The sequence below is a fragment of the Dipodomys ordii genome, unplaced genomic scaffold (genome assembly GCF_000151885.1).
Source record: "Dipodomys ordii isolate 6190 unplaced genomic scaffold, Dord_2.0 Scaffold22, whole genome shotgun sequence".
Classification (NCBI taxonomy): domain Eukaryota; kingdom Metazoa; phylum Chordata; class Mammalia; order Rodentia; family Heteromyidae; genus Dipodomys; species Dipodomys ordii.
The window spans coordinates 4,001,152-4,016,235 of NW_012267238.1; positions in this window are offsets into that span (position 1 = coordinate 4,001,152).

A 15,084-nucleotide genomic window follows, 5' to 3' on the forward strand; every position below is an offset into this window, starting at 1 on the left:
GGCCCTCAGGCAGGCACCCACACATGTGTGCATCCATGCGCATGTATACACACACAGGAATGGGAAAGATTTCTCAGGCAGGAGAGCTTGTCAGGAATGCAAAGAAAGGGACTGGGATGGAGACAACTCCAAAGACTAGAGTTTGGAAACAGGGAACTATACTGAAAAGAAAAGATGGAGTCCTGCTAAGGAGTTTGTAGATAACAGAACCAAATGAATAGAAATAGAGGAGTGAAGACCCAGGTTGATTCCTCACTAATAGTAATTGCTGGCTTTTACTATGCTTTTGTAGGACACAATGGTATCTCTACCCATATGTGCACTTTGTATCTTAAGTCTAGTCATGAAAATTGTAAATAGGATTAAAGAAAACTATCATGGTTAAAACAAATGGTCCTTAATTCTGGCAGCCAGCATAGACACTTGCATTGTTCTCTTTTCCTCCTCTTCTCCCTTATTAACTCAGATTTCTTAAACAGAATTCATTTTTAAAAAGTAGTTTCAACAGCTAGTAATGCTCTGTTGCTCTCAATAATGTGAGCTTCCACTCACCTCCCTGAAACACAGTCGGGGTGCGAAGTTGGGGGGAGGATGGATGGAACAATTCTCTTTTCTATCTTTGTTTCTTTAAGAAGACATCAGTTATTATAGAGGAGAGCGAAAAGAAAGGCCTTATAAGGAAACTAAATAGTTTCTTCAGGACATGAGTAGAATGAGTGCCTAATAATGTATTTGCCAGAAATGTACTCTGTGTCAAGACTCGTTTTGGTAAACTTGTCTCCTTTCATTGGTTCCGGGATCTGAGTATGCTGTAATGCAGCTTTTACCACCATGAAACCCAGGGGCTGCCTCGTTTTGTTGGGAGACGGCAGTATTGCTTTCTGAGTTATTGCCCTGGCGGCTCTGTAAATTAGCCCATGCTGTCACCATGCCCTCTCTGAAGGGCACATTGTACCCAAATAACTGCATTTAGGATTGCCTCTTGCCACTCCCTACTTCATGACACTTCTCTCCACTTGTATCTGTGTCCAGTTTTTGTGTGTGTGTTCTTAAGTTTGGGCCACCCACAGATTGCCACCCAGGCTCCTTAGCCAGAGAGACTTGGTTAGGCCTCCAATCCAATAATTTTCCATTGGATCAGAACCTACCTTAACTCTAGAATTCCTCTTCCATTTCAAACCCAGAATATCGTGTGACTCCCCACACTCTCCCTCCTCCATTATTTTTCTTTTTTTGCTCTTGCCAGACTCCTGTTTCTTAAGACCTCCCTTGGCTCTCGCAACCTTCTTTTTTTAATGCTCAAACTTCTCTATGGCTAAGGCCTTCTTTGGCTTTTTTTTTTTTTTTTTTTTGCTACATAAACTATCTTTCTCAAGGTCTTCTTCCATAGGTCCTGTCTTCCTGGACTGTTCTATAAAAATAGAAAAAACACATTAAGTATCTGCTTTGGATCATTCAGATGCAAAGCATCAAGCAGCTGATGAATGCTAGATATGTTAGTGCTGGACTAGATACTGTGGAGATTATTTGCAAGAGCCTGGAAGGTGCCATTTTGGAGGACAGGAAGGACATACTGTATAGCCTGGAGCACTTTAGACAATGCTTCGCTGAGTTGTGGACTTAATAATATTGTCTTCTGAATTCACTAGAAAAGTGGAATTGCTCTAATGGGCAAAACCTTTAGAATCCTGTGTTGAGAACAGCATAAGAGTTAAGATGGCTGAGGATGGTGCCCTAAGTTAGGATGCCTGTGTTAGCTGTTTGAACTTCCTTCACCATTTATATACCATGATTCATAGAGGTAAATAATAAGGTGAATCTTTAAATGGAGTTATTCCTGTCCTACTCCAAGGATGAAAATATAGATGAGAAAGCAAACAGGTGCCTGGATTATTTCAGAAGTTTGCAGGATCTATACTGATTCTCTATACGTTCAACTTGTTTGCCATACATTGTCAACAGTGAAACTGGGCTGCTCTGATAGAAACAACACAGGTTTGGGAGAAAAAGGTCACAGGTCCCAACCCTGTCTGAGCCATTGACATTAGTCCTAGTACTCATCTGTGGCCTCTACTTAGTCTTTCCCACATTTTCATCTGCCTTAAAGGGTTGTTGTAAAGCCTTAGTGAAATAATGCATGGGTAGTCCCTGATTTTTGTTTTGTTTAGTTCTCGGGAATCACACTCAGGATTTCTTGTGTGCTAGACAAGTGCTTTACCACTGAGCTACATTCCCAGCCCTGTCCCTGTTGTTGGCATATATTAACTAATACAAAGCAGAACAGTTCACTTTTTTTTTTTTAGCCACTATTGTGTGCTTGACACTGTTTCAAGAAGTAAGTAAGATAATTCTTTTCCTCCTAGCAACCCTATGAGGTAAGTCCTTGTGTTTCCATTTTGTAAATGAAGAAACAGGCAGTTTTATTCAAGATGGCAGAGCCAGGATATAAACCTTGGCAGTTCCACCCCATTTCCCTCAGTCTTAACCACTGTGCTATAATGGCTACATATGCTCTTGGCTATGTTATTTTGTACTTCCATACTTACTGTCCAATGTTGATGTTTATTGATTGATTGATTGCCGGTTGTGGGGCCTGAACTCTGGGCCTGGGCGCTATCCCTCAGCTCTTCAGCTCAAGGCTAGGGCTCTACCACTTGAGCCACAGCACCACTTTTGGCTTTTTTTGCTTATGTGGTGCTGAGGAATCGAACTCAGGGGCTCATGTATGCAAGGCAAGCACTCTACCACTGAGCCACCTTCCCAGCCCTGATGTTTATTTTTATAAGTAAAAGTACAACTAGCTTTTCAGATCTTAGCTGATCAGATTCAAACCATCCTAATGTTTGTCTCAGTCAGCTACTCATCTGTCTGATGGCTGAATTCTCTCTATAGCATCCCTGCCAAGTTGTCCTGAGTCTATAAACAAAGATGCATTATGTTCTGTATACCATACTTACTAAATTACAAAGTTAGATATGTAGACTAATAAATGTTATGATGCATGGGGTCACAGTCTTTAAAAAGAAATGAACTCATTTACCTTACTTTTGTAACTGTAATTCCCCTGCTCATCATCTTTTCAATAAAGATTAAAAAAGAGAGAAGCTAGAAGAAAGTAAAGCTTTCTGATTAATTTTAGATCATCAGGAAAGAGCACTTCCTGAGGGAAAAAAAAAATTACCCAACTCTTGGCATTGCCTTTGACTTAACCTTTATAAGAAATCCAAGAATGTTTGAAATTCAAAAAGAAGTTTGTCTCTGGTAGAAAAGTGGCTCCAGGGCACTTGCCCTGATTTGTACCTGGTAAGGTTAGGGCCATGTCTCTTGTGAATATCAAAACCATATCTTCTAGTGAGAGTTGCTTAAAGGTGTGTGAAGCTGACGCACAGCATGGTGATAGTAGAATGCTGTTTAGTCTCTCCTGGGTTGGGATGCACACAAGTCAGAACCCTTATTCTACAAACCAAAGCACCTCATATGAGTGTTTCTCTTGTTCCCCTTAGGTAGGATTTGCATTTATGTAAACAAGGCAAGGTTTTTCTTTATCATGCCTCATCCTTACAATCACCAGCAAGATCATGTCTATATTTACAGAAAACAAGCCCAGGAGTTGAGCTGGGTAGGGCCAGCATCTCACAGTGAGTATAACAAGGCTCAATCCTAGATCTTCAAACTTAGCATCTTGTGACTCACTCACAGGATAGCAAAATGTGTGGTGTGTTCATAATTGTACCTCAATTCTTTGGATGCTCACTGATTGCCCCACAACTAAGGTGGCCACAGGAGAGGATTTAACCAAAGCATGTGGCACCTTTAAAACTGCAGGTTGCAGTAGGGGGGTTCTTGCACAGTGGCTCAGCACACAGCCCTTTGCCAACAGTCCCTGAGTGAATCCCTACACATGGAAAACAACACTCCTCAGGTTGTGTTCTAGCGATCCTGGAGGGAGGACCAGAGCATGGACTCTAAGCTTTCTGGCTCGAAGCTTGAACTTGAAGCTTTCTGTGCTGGGGTTTGAATTGGGGCCTCAAAGAACTTGGAGCTTTCTACTATACCATCTCCTTCCCTTGTATAGAGGAGGGTGCAACCACAGGACCCATGGGAGGGTGGCCTATGCCTGCCTTGGGGAGTAAGGAAAGATTTAGCAAGGAAGGAGGGCTTAAACGTGGGAGTGAGACGGCTATTTTAGGCAGAAGAAACAGGGCCATGAGGAATCCTAGGTCTTGTGAGAGTCTGGTTGGTGGGTTTAGAGGCCAGATGATTAGGCAGGGACCAGATCACAGAGGCTTTTTGTTAAATAGTTTAGACTTTGTACTATCAGCCACAGGAAGATTTTTTTAATACATTAAGTTTGGCAATTAGAAAAACCACCCTTTATTACCTGAAAAGAGAACTACTAAAGTTAGAGCCAGATTGTATCTGCATCTTGAGACAGAACAAGCAGAGGAAAAGAATTTGAAGTTGGATTTTGTTCCATTTGAGGCAGATGACTCTTTGATCCACTTGGAAACTCAGGACAGGAGTGTTTTAGGAGCAATTTCAGTGTGGAGTGATCCTCCCTTACTGGGTCATTTCATGCTTGGAAATCCTCTGGCTCCTGCCTGAGCCATGGTCCTAGTTAAAGCATGGAGATGGGATTGGTTCCACTGTTCCACTCAGAAGTCATGTAGGCCCTTCTCTGACGCACATGCACACACTCTGATTTGGACCTGGAACTGACTCCATCTGCCTGGAATTCTTGGGCCAAAGTGACCCATAGTCTCAGACTGGTCACCTAAACTCAACCCAGGTCATGTTTATCATATATCCATTCTATTGCAAAGGCCTGCCAAACACTTTATATCATTGAATCATTATGTTTTGTGAGATATAATCAGCCCAGTTACATGAATTTAGTGACACTAAGGCTGCCCACCTAGTATGTGGATAGCAAAGTTGGCACTTGGGAGACAGGCTGAGTGTCCTCGGGGTGGGAGGGGGGAGGAGGTGGTTTCTCACAGCCCTACACATGATAGAGCTATACCATGGGGCTACATCACTTGCCCTTGTCATCCATTTTTTATCTGAGCTGTTTCCAGTGGTGTGAAATACAATAAGCAATCTTAAGTATAATAGTTGGTGTTCATATTAGGCGTTGACTGAACAGCCACTGAACTTGGTATTATAGCATGATCTAATTCTTCTCTAGCAGTAAGTTTGTTTGCTGTGAATCCCAAACTTCACCCTTCAAATATGGGGACAGCTATTGTGAAGTTACTGCATGAATCTTGGAGTCCCCTAGGCTTCCCAGCCTGTGTACTTTAGAAGCTGTGGAGCAGCTGGAGATGATCACTTTTTGGTGTTGCAGAAAGTACTTGACCTTTAGAGTCTGAAGTTCCGTGTTCCCACTTACTATTAGTGTAACTTTCCAAAAGTCACCTCATTGAGTCTCTCAGCTTGCCTGTAAGGTGAAGCAAATAACTACTGCAAGGTTGCTTTGAGGATTAGAGATAAATAGAAAGTGCCCAGTTCATAGTGGTTGGTAATAAATGTTCATTATTATTATTATCAGAACAGTGCTTTGGGAGCTTTAATCTTACTTATGGGAGAAAAATGAGTTTCTGTACTTTGTTAAATGTTTTCAGTTAACTTTTTCTTTTTTTTTTTTTTTTTTTGTGTTTGTGTCAGTATTGGGGCTTGAACTTAGGGTCTGAGCACTGTCCCTTAGCTTTTTTGCTCAAGACTAGCACTTTGCCACCTAAACCACAACTCTACTTTTGGCTTTTGGTAGTTAATGGGAGATAAAAATCTTGTGGTCTCTCCTGTTTTCCTTGGCTTCAGACCACTAGATCTCAGCCTCCTGAACAGCTAGGGTTACAGATGTGAGCCATTGGCACCTGGATTCAGTTAGCCTGTATTAGAGTGCCCACCTTAGAGACAACACACTGGACTACCAGCACTGATGCCCTAACAGAGTGAAGAGGGCATGCCAATGGGCCAGTGTTCCAGTGCAGCCTCTGATTCTGTTCACTTGCCAAACTCATGAGCCACCAGCACTGCACCTTAGGTGCATATTCTATATGCATGTCTGGCTCCATGCATATAGAATATACTTGTTTCACCCACATTTCTGCTTGCCACAGTGTGGAGGAGAGCTAGTTGTTTGAGTATATGGCCAGACATCGCAGGGTGTCTTTATTAATGAAAGAATAAATAGATCTCCCACAGTGAAGAGGCCTCCCCCAGTGATGTATGGGGTGCTCAGGCAGTCGTCATGCCGGCAGTTTGAGCCCATCTGTTTTCTCTGTCCACCCCCTAAGTACTGTCCCCTGTGGTTTGCATCATTCTCTGAGGCCAGCCAACTCCACGTGCCCCTCCCCCCTAAGTCCACTCACTCAATAGCTGTCTTATTTAAACACGCCCCCTCTCTGGGCACCAGATGTGAAGTTTCAAGGCAGCAGAAGCCAGGCTGGCTAGTGCCATGACACCTGCTTTAGCAGGCAGGCCAGTCAGCTGCTGCTTCTGATGATGTTGGCTCTGTTTCATGGACAGCATGAGGATTTCACCCCACCAAGTGCACACACGGGCAGCTGAGGGAGCCTCATAAATTATGGCTTTGTTTGTTTACTTCGGGCAGACAGCATGGTGTAGTGGAAAGAGCCTTGCCCTTGGAAGCAGAAGGCAGGGGTGTGAGCCCTCCTGGGTTGTGTGACTTCTTTCTACTGGGTGCTGCTTTCTTTATAGTAGTAATCACTATCTTAGATGTGTTATCTATTTATCTGCATACTTGCCATCCACTGCGATGCCAGTTTCAGCAACCCAGGGACTGTCTTGCCCATCATTCTAGCTCCAGCACCTAGGACAGTGACTGGAACTAGTAGGCTCTTAGAAATTATTGATCAAATGAATGAATTCCAAAGATGGCCATGTGATCACCTTCAGAAAGTCATTTGTCTTCTCCAGTCTTCAGTTTTGTCAATTCCAAAATGGAGCCCTTGGGTCTCCCTTATATATCAAGATTTTAAAGGAGTTGGAGGCATGGCTAGTTGATAAGAGTACTAGTCAATGAACAAAAGCATCAGCTACTGAGTTTGAGTCCTAGTCTTAGACTTAAATTATATATATATATATATATATATATATATATATATGTGTGTGTGTGTGTGTGTGTTTAAGAAATTATATTCTGCCTCTGTATTGGGCATTCTGCCAAGCTTTCAAAAATACATACCCATGGGGCTGGGAAGGTGGCTCAGTGGTAGAGTGTTTGCCTTGCATGCATGAGGCCCTGGGTTCACCTCCTCAGTACCACATAAGCAGAAAAAGCTGGAAGTAGCACTGTGGCTCAAGTGGTAGAGTGCTATCCTTGGGCTGAAGAGCTGAGGGACAGCGCCCAGGCCCAGAGTTCAGGCCCCATGACCAACCAAACAAAAAAAAAACCATACCCAGCCAGGCTCCTGTGGCACCCACCTGTAATCCTACTCAGAAGGCTGAGGTCTGAGGATTACAGATTGAAGCCATCCTGGGCAGAAAAGTTCATGAGACTCTTAACTCCAATAAACTACTCAGAAAAAGCTGGAAGTGGTGTGGTGGCTCAAATGGTAGAGTGCTAGCTTTGAGCAAAACGAAGCTCAAGACAGCACCCAGGCCAAATTTAAATCCCAGGACTGACTGACAGAAGAAAAAAAAAAAATACACAGCCATAACTGGGCATTAGTGGCTTGTGCCTGTAATCGTAGCTACTGAGGAGGATGGGACCTGAGGATGAAAGTTTGAAGACAGCCCAGGCAGAGAAGTCCATGAAACTCCATCCAGTTAACTAGCAAAATGCCAGACTGGAAGTTTGGCTCAATTTGTAGAGTGCTGGCTGTGAGCAAGAAAGCTGAGCCAACGTAAGGCCCTGAGTTTAAATCCCACTACCAGCAAAATGAATGATTAAATGAATGAGTACAAGCAAAATGAATGAATGAATGAATAAGCAAGCAGCCATGAACAGGTCAGAAACAGGACCTTCCCTCATGGAGTTTTAAAAGAGGGGCAACCAAATAAATAATTACATGAATGAGTTGGGATTTTTTTGTTTTTGTTTTGCTTGCTTGTTTGCAGTAAAGATTGAACTTTAGGCCTTCCATAGGCTGGGCAAGCACTCTACCACTATGCTCCCAGCCCTTTTTCATTTCTTTTTTAAAATATAATTTTATTATTAAGGAGTTGTTCAGAAGAGTTACAATTCCATAACTTAGGAATTAGTACATTTCTTTTATGATACTGTCACCTCTTCACTTTCCCCTCCCATCCTTGCCTACAAGTTACATAGTTCACTTTTCACATAGTATACATTGAATACCATGACTACCTTTGTTTACCCTTCCTTCATCCCTTTTTTTTTTCTCTTTAAGCTTGAACTTGGCCTGGGCACTGTCTCTGAGCTTCTTTTGCTCAAGGCTAGCACTCTACCACTTGAGCCACAGTGCCACTTCCAGCTTTTTCTGTTTATGTGGTGCTGGGGAATCGAACCCAGGGCTTCATTCATGCTAAGCAAGCACTCGACCGCTGAGCCACATTTTTAGCCTTCCTGTCTATTTCTATGCCTGCCCATTTGCCCCCCTAAAAAGACAACAACAAAACAAGCAACACCAACAATAACAACAAAAACATGTTTCCATTTACTGGAATTCATTTTTTTTGTTCTTTTTTCTTTTTGCTTATGTGGTGCTGAGGAATCGAACCCAGGGCCTCAGGCATGCAAGGCAAGCGCTCTACCACTGAGCCAACTTCCCAGCCCCTACTGGAATTCATTTTGATAAGTAGTACTTTAGATATTCAGAGGAGTTATGCCTTTGTGTTTCTCCCCTAAGTATCCTCCTTTAGTGTGTGTGTGTGTGTGTGTGAGAGAGAGAGAGAATGCATAGACCTCTGTGTAAGTTGTCATGTCCAGTTGTGTTTTAGGTCTAGCTTCCACATATGAGAGAAAACATGAACCATTTGTCTCTGAGCTTGGCTTACCTCACTTACCAATATTTGTTCTAGGTCCATCGATTTCCCTGAAGTGACCTAATATTATTCTTACTAATGGATGAGTAAAATTCCACTATGTATGTGTACCATATTTTTTGATCCTCTCATCTATTATAGAACCTTTTGTATTTGTTGAGTCTCATTGCTACCTTTCTCTGAGCTGATCTCAACTGGTGATCCTTCTGCCTCGGCTTTCTGATTAGCTGGGATTGTAAGCATGAGCACCCACGTCTGGCTCCATAAATAAAGATTTAATGATCATTGTGATAAGCCTTATATGGTACAACGACAGGTTTCTGCTAGTGGAATCTAACCATGTCCATAAAGATTTCCTGTGAAATTTAAGTTTAGACTTTGAAGATAGGTAGGTATAGCCAGGAAAACAGTGTGTAATATTTCAGTCAGAGGAATCATGGGTAGGAAAACCAAGGGTGGGCATGTGGCTAGAACACAGTGGCCAACAGAGAGGATGTGCCCAAGATGAGGTTGGAGAGGTTGGTGTGGCAAGCTTGCTCAGAACTTTGCAGGTCAGAGGTGTCATTATAAAGGCAAAGGGAAGTCATTGAGGACAAGTCCTGTTGTTACAGAGACTGATTAGTACTGAACAAAGGGAAGCCTGTCAGAGGTAGATGGGGTGGAGCATCAGTGTTGTGAGAGAATGGTGGAGACTGGTCACCAGCGGAGTTGAGACCAGGTAGATACCTGGGAGAAGCAGTATTGACACTAACAGCAGACACAGACTCAAGAGCCAGAGATCTTGCTGGTTGTCACTCTCACCCTTGGATTATCTCCAGGGCCAGTGTTATAGGCCTGTTTATCTTCCATAATGCCTTGCCTAGCAAACCTATCTATCTATCTATCTATTTTAGTTTTTGAGAGAGAATCGCACTAGGTAGCCCAGTCTCACCTTCAAGTCATTACTATGCAGCTCAAGCTAACTTCAACTTCATAATCCTCAGCCTCCTGAGTACTGGGATTATAGGTATGTGCTATCATACCCAGCTAAATACAGTCTTTTTTTAGTCTGGTATTGGGGATGAAACCCAGTGGTAGGCAAGCATTCTACTGCTAAAAAATAAAAAATAAAATTGAGGCTTAGAGAGGCTGAGTGACTTGCTTATGATCACATAGTTAAAAATGATTTTAACTAGAGGATATCTGCTTCTGGTCAAGTAGACTAACTGGTTGTGAATTACCCCTTCCATCTCAAAAACTAAAACTGATCACAACCTATGAAATAGTTGTTTTCATACACTGGACAGCAAGCAGGCTAGAAATATGACCCCTAATAAAAGGAAGACTAATGAGGGAGGAGGCAGAGAGGGAAAATACTAACAAGTTATTTTGTGGACAAATTGATTGTAAAGCTAATATGAAAAGTCAGGTGTTGGTGGTTCATCCCTATAACCCTAGCCACTCAAAGCTAAAATCTAGAAGATTGTAGTTTGAAACCAACTCAGGTAGAAAAGGTTTTATATGGAAAGGCAAAAGACCCAGAATAATCAACCCAATATTGAAAGAAAAGAACAAAACTAAAGAACTTCCACCACTTATCTTCAGGACTTACTACAATGCCATCATGGCAGCAAACACCTGTAATCCCAGCACTTGAGAGGCTGAGGGCCCAAATTCAAGATGAGATCCTATTTAAAAAAGCAACAACAATCCACAAACTCTATGTTACGGTGATTAAGACAGTATGGTATTGGTAAAAGAACAGTCAAATAGATAAATGGAACACAATAAAGAGAGAAGAAATAGATCACATTGACATAGTCTACCTTTCACTGACAAAAGAGCAAAGGCAATATAATACAGGAAAGCCAATCTTTGTAATGAATGATGCTGGAAAAACTGGCCATGCAAGACCTATCCTCCCCAAAATTAACACAGAATGGATCAGAGCCCTAAATGTGCAACATAAAACTAGAAAACTCCCAAAGATAACAAGAGAATATACCACCAAATGCAATTTCTGTGAAAGAATTGATCAACTAGACTTCATTGAAATGGAAAAAAAAAAAAAAGACATGCTTTGTCAAAGACACAATTAAAGGAATGAAAAAAACAAGCCACTGCCTGGGAGAGAATATTTGCAAAGGACATACCTGACAAAAGGTTATTCTACAAAACATAGCTGGGAGCTGGAGCTCATGCCTATAATCCTAGCTACACAGGAGACTAAGATCTGAGGGTTGCAATTCAAGGCCAGCCCAGGCAGGAAAGTCCATGAGACTCATCTCCAATTACCTACCAGAAAACTGGAAGTGACTCTGGGGCTTAAAGTGGTAGAGCACTAGCCTTGAGGAAAAGAACTCAGTAACATTAACCAGGCCTTAAGTTCAAGCCTGACCAAACTGACCCAACACATACCCACACCACCAAAGAATTTTTTTTTTGGGGGGGGTCCAGTCGTGGGGCCTGAACTCTGGGCCTGGGCACTGTCCCTCAGCTCTTCAGCTCAAGGCTAGCGCTCTATGACTTGAGCCACAACGCCACTTCCGGCTTTTTTCTTTTTGCTTATGTGGTGCTGAGGAATTGAACCCAGGGCCTCATGCATGCAAGGCAAGCGCTCTACCACTGAGCCACCTTCCCAGCCCCCACACCAAAGAATTTTTTAAGCTCAGTAGGTAAACATCTGGCTTTGTGGTGGTAGTACTGAAAAACTACATTCATGGAATATTTGGTGAGTTGCATCATACATGGCCGCCTTGAATATTCTCCACCAAGGATAAACTATTAAGTTCAATGTGTGGGGTACAGAGGAGAGATCTGGTAGGCTGAGCAGTGGCTGTTTTATCCCTGCTCAGTTTATTTTTGTTGAGGTTTGTTTTGGGGTTTGTTTTTGGCAGTACTGGGTGCAAAGCAGGCACTCTACCACTTGAGCCACCCTGCCAGCTCCAGGCCTAGTTATTTGACGTAATAGGAATGACTTGAAAGGTCGTGCCTGACTGGCACAGTGGTCTGATGCAAGTATGTGGAAGCATCTCCATCAGGATGTATAGCAAGCCAAGGGTCTATTAAGGACAAGAAAGTGAAGGCAAAAATCTGTTCTCTTCTACCAAAAGAACCTTCAAAAGCACTATGACATTTCTGCTAAAAGTTACTCTAGCTTAGAGAAGGCCTTCCTCTGACTTTCTAGAAAACTACTTACAGGCACCATGTGGAGTCTCATGTCAGAGATGGTCATGGATGCAGTTTTGGCTGCACAGGATGAGCCTGATGTGAGCTTGTGCAGATCACACAGCTGCTCTCCTCACAAGGATGGTGGCTGAGCAAGCGAAGCTGGAGGCTGCCATCAGAGCCTCATTGCTCGAGGACCTGTGCAGCACCGGCAGCGGTCCCATGACAGCCACTTCATGGCTGCTTTGGGCATGCTGAAAGGGCTGAATGGACTTTGCTGTATACTGAACATGGGACTTTCAAAACAAAAAACAACTTCATTTTGGGGGCCATATATATTTACCTGTTTGGGAATTCAATTGTTTCCTTCTTGAGTTTCAAATGTATTTCACATGACAGCATTCCTGGTAAAATCTGGTTTGTTACTACCACTCCCATTCCTTTTTGCTCAGCATCAAAATAAGCTAGATTAGAGGTGTGATGTAAATGGTAGAGCCCCAGCCATACAAGAGCTCAAGACCATGGTACTGGCACAAAATAAGACTGCAACCTGAGGGTCTAGTGTGGTGCTTCATACTTATAATTCCCTCATTTGTTCCAGCTACAGAGTGAGACTCGGTCTCAAAAATAACAACAGAATCAGAACAAAAATCATATCCTAAGAGTCTAAGAAGGCAATGCTTAAGAAGGAAAGTAATAATATGGGACCCATAATACAAGAAAGAATACATGACAAAACTAGCAAAATGACAGACTTGTATGACTCTTAGGTTATATTTCAATGGTATAATAATTTTAAAATGAACTGTTGGAGTGCAGCTCAGTGATGACTATTTACCTAGCATATGCACCTCACCACCACAATAGATAGATAGATAGATAGATTTATAAGATACACATACATGGGAGCAATCACTATAAACAAAATATATATGGCTAATAAGCACAACAGATATGAAATGGAATACTGAAAATGAAATACTCAGACTAAAGAAGATTGGAAAGAAAAATAACCAAAGAATGCATGGGATAAATAGCACTAGAAAGTTGATAGATTAAATATAACTATATTAGCATAAAATATAAACAGACTATTACAATTAAAGGTAGAAACTCTCAGATCAGACTTCAAAAAATTTAAAAACAACAAAAAACAAGCTAGACAAAAATGTACTGTCAACAAGAGAGCATGTTAAAGATGATGAAGTTAAGATGAAAGTCTTGGAATAAAAAGAAGACAATATGGCCAGGTGACAACACTCATGCCTATAATCCTGGAGCTACTCTAGGGCTGAATCCTGGTTTAAATGAGTCCCAGAAGAAAAATGAGACTTTTATTTCCAATTCACCAGCAAAAAGCCAGAAGTGGAGGTGTGGCTCAAGCGATAGAGTACCAGCTTTGAGTAGAAAAAAGCCAAGGAAGAGCTTGAAGTCTTGAGTTCAAGCCCCCTGTACTGCCCCCCCCAAGATGCAATCATAAATTAGAAGAAACTTGAAATCATTATTTTAATAACAAATAAAATAGACTTCAGGACAAGGAGGATTGCCAGATGTAAAGAGACCTGTTTCTTTGTAAGAAGAAAACCAATTCCTCAAGAAGAGTACTCCTACAGTTGCATACACTGTCTCACGAAGTAAAAATGGACAGAACTGAGCAAAGAAGTAAGGAAGCCCGTAGCCGAGAAGGCTTCCCCGTGATGAGAGCAGGATGATTGGAATGGCAGAAAAGGAGCTTGGAAACTCCTTCCAAAAAAAAAAAAAATCAAAAAGTCAAAATGTTAAAACTGGGAGGGAAAAACCAAACACAAAATTTTCCCTAAGGCCTACAACAATTTAAGAAGCACTTATTTATGAAAAGCTACTGTACCTTGGGTAGGAACAGTTTGTGTCTGTGGTATTTTAGCCTAGGGTTCCCTCTCCTCCCTCTCTCCCAGCCTCAGCTCAATCCCCATGCTAAAAGACCCCATTAAGAAAAATAAGTAGAGGGGCTGGGCACAGTGGCTTAGCTCTGGAAGCCCAGCTGCTTGAGAGGCAGAGGCTTGGAAATCATGATTCACGGCTAGTCAGGCCAGTGGCTGGGGCAGTGGAACCCATCTTCATCTCAGCTATAGAGGAGCCGAAATGGCAGAGGGCAGTGTTGCCCATCTATCATCCCCAGGGACACAGGGAAGCGCAGGTAGGAGGATCACAGACCAGGCCCTAGGTATACAGTGAGACTCAACCTTGAAAATAACTAACATATAAAGAGGCTAGAAGCATGGCTGAAGGAGTAGAGTGCTTTCCTGGCAAATAAGAGGCCTTTAGTTCAATCCCCAGTACCACCAAAAGAAAAAAAGAATGAGTAGATAAGCCACAGACTGAGATTAAATATTCACGGTATGTATACTACACATTTATCTTTATATATTTGTCAAAGCATTTCTATCTAGAATATATAAACAATTATAGCTCAATATTAAGAAGACCCAACTAAAATGTGGGGTTTTTTTGTTTGTTTGTTTTTGTCACTCGTGGGGCTTGAACTTTGGGCCTGGGCACTGTGTCTGTACACTTCAGCTCAAGGCAAGCGCTCTACCGCTTGAGCCACAGTGCCACTTCCAGTTTTCTAGTGGTTTATTGTAGATAAGAGTCTCACGGAGTTTCCTGCCCGGGCTGGCTTTGAACTGTGATTCTCAGATCTCAGCCTCCTGAGTACCTAGGATTATAGGCATGAGCCATGGGTGCCCAGCTAAACTCAGTTTTTTTTTAATGAGCAAAAGATATGAAGAGGCAAATAGATATTTTTTAAAGGATTAGACACACAAACACACAATGTATATATGATACATTAAAATGTGGTTAAGGGCTGGGCTAGAGTGCCTGGACTTAGAATGCCAGCATAGAAAGTGTAAGGCCCTGAGTTCAAACCCCAGTACAGTTTTTTAAAATGCTTAATGTCACTATTCATCAGTAAAATGTCAGTGA